Below are 2,170 nucleotides of genomic sequence, written 5' to 3' on the forward strand. Positions count from 1 at the left end.
CAGAACCAAGCACAAAAAACCCTCAAGTCCTCCAGTTGCATAGAATGCCGATACGCGTCCAAGCAGTATTTGACTGCATCCTACCATTGCAACACGGGGCGTATATGGAAACGAACACGCGCTACGAATTGTCTCTAATCAGTCCCTACAGTTGTAAGGCGCCTTGAAGCGTGCACCCCCATCATTAATCTTTGCGCATCTGTGCAAGGTAAACTCTTGAGCAGTCTTTGAAACGGCTCAAAGGAAACACATGATTGATTCCATGTGCATCTGGGGTTCATTTCTTATTTACATTTAATTCAAGGGAAAGGCTTGGGTCAGTTTCAGATGGCCTCCAACAGCGAGATTCAAGCGCCCCACCTTCAGAGCACTCTGCGCCCCGAGAACGCCAACGGCTCCTCTGCTCTCCGGGGTGCGGTTGTGACCCCGTAACCTACAGTGTTGGTGGCAGACAAATGGAGACTAACAGGTGACGTCTTAGGACATGACTACATTGTGACGCTCAGTGGGGTTGGGGACCTCTGCTTGGAAAAGAGTGCGAGGCCCCTTTAGAAAAACATTTTGTTAACAGGCATTCCGCCTCAGCCTAAACACCTATAGCTTGCAAAGCGCATGCTATTAGACAGGCACCTCTGCAAGACCTTAAGAGTCTCTTAAACTAGTGATGGTAAGGTGTTCCCAATGGGCGATGTTCGGCTTTCAAATCATCTCTCTGTGGAAGCGCTCAGATGCAGCTGTTTAAGGCTTAGAAGCAGCTGACTGTTTCACCACCTAGCTGATCACTGTCAGTCAGGGAGCTCAGAGGTGAAAAGCCTGTCTGAGAGACAATTCGCCGTCGATCAGTTCAATGTGTTCCGTACCAGCTCGGCGCACCTGAGATCATCTTGGTTACCATGTAGCTCAGATCAGTGAGAGCGCGTGTGTGTGTGTACCACTGTGATTGGATGCCGGTCCTTCTCAGGTCACAGTAAACCTTCTGCTGCCTAACTTCCCTAATTCCGGGGATCCCTTTGAAAAAGCAAAGGAAAAATAAACTGGCTTTTCATCAGCGTGATCAACGCATCCCAGTGTGCCCCAGTGGCCTAATGGATAAGGCACTGGCCTCCTAAGCCAGGGATTGTGGGTTCGAGTCCCATCTGGGGTGCTCCTGTCTCCTTTTGAGCGTACGAATGTCCTTGCGATTTGCGAAGCTGCAACCCCACCTTACTCAGTGAGCGTCCCTGCTTTTCTCTCACATACAGTTGTGAGAAAAACTTTTGTAAACTGCTCTTCGGAATGATATGGATTTCTGCATGAATGGCTCCTAACATGTGATCTAATCTTTATCTAAGTCATAATAATTAATAGAGATAGTCTGATTTAACAAACAACACACGCCCAACATTTGACATTGCTGTTTCTTTATTGAACAAATGGTTTAAACAATCGAGGTCATTGATGGAAAAAGTACGTGAACCCTTATATTAAGGAGCTAGTGGAACCTCCTTTATTGACAAAAACCTCAACCCCCACTTTCTGTAGCGGCCGATCAGACCTGAGCAGCGGTTAGGAGGTATTTTGGCCTATTCTTCTATGCAAAACTGTTTCAGTTCATGGATATTTTTGGGATGTCTTGCGCTGAACGGCCTGCTTCAGATCACGCCACAGCACTTCAATGGGATTGGGGTCAGGACTCTTACTTGGCCATCCCAAAATATGGAATTTCTTCTGTTTCAGCCACTCTGTTGTTGATGTACTCCTTTGTTTTTGTCATGTTGCATGGCCCGGCGTCTTTCGGGTTTTAGATCACAGGCAGACACCCTGACATTCTGCTGTAGAATTTCCTGATACCACTTGGAATTCATCGGTCCCTCGATGATTGCAAGCCGTACAGCCTCCGCCATGCTTCCCAGTTGGGATGAGGTTTTGGAGTTGGTATGCAGTGTTTTGTTATCTCCAAACATAACGCTGTGCACATTTACCAACAAGTTCAACTTTTGTCACATCTGTCCACAGAACATTGTTCCAGGAGTTGCTGTGGAACATCCATGTGGTCTTTAGCAAACTTGAGAGGGGCAGTGGTGGTTTTTTTGGGGGGGGAGAGCAGTGGTTTCCTCCGTGGTGACCTCCCATGATCACCACTCCTGTTCAGATTTCTTCTTATGGTGGACTCATGAACACAGACGTAAGA

The 2,170-nt window shown here is 47.4% G+C and overlaps 1 non-coding gene across 1 annotated transcript; it reads left to right on the forward strand.

Annotated features, from left to right (window-relative positions):
• Window positions 1-1,071: 1,071 nt before the first annotated feature.
• trnar-ccu (transfer RNA arginine (anticodon CCU)) lies at window positions 1,072-1,144 on the forward strand. Its single transcript has one exon. It is a non-coding gene; the product is annotated as a tRNA-Arg (tRNA).
• The last annotated feature ends 1,026 nt before the right edge of the window (window positions 1,145-2,170 follow it).

This window comes from Atractosteus spatula (genome assembly GCF_055471065.1).
Source record: "Atractosteus spatula isolate fAtrSpa1 chromosome 16 unlocalized genomic scaffold, fAtrSpa1.hap1 SUPER_16_unloc_1, whole genome shotgun sequence".
NCBI lineage: Eukaryota > Metazoa > Chordata > Actinopteri > Semionotiformes > Lepisosteidae > Atractosteus > Atractosteus spatula.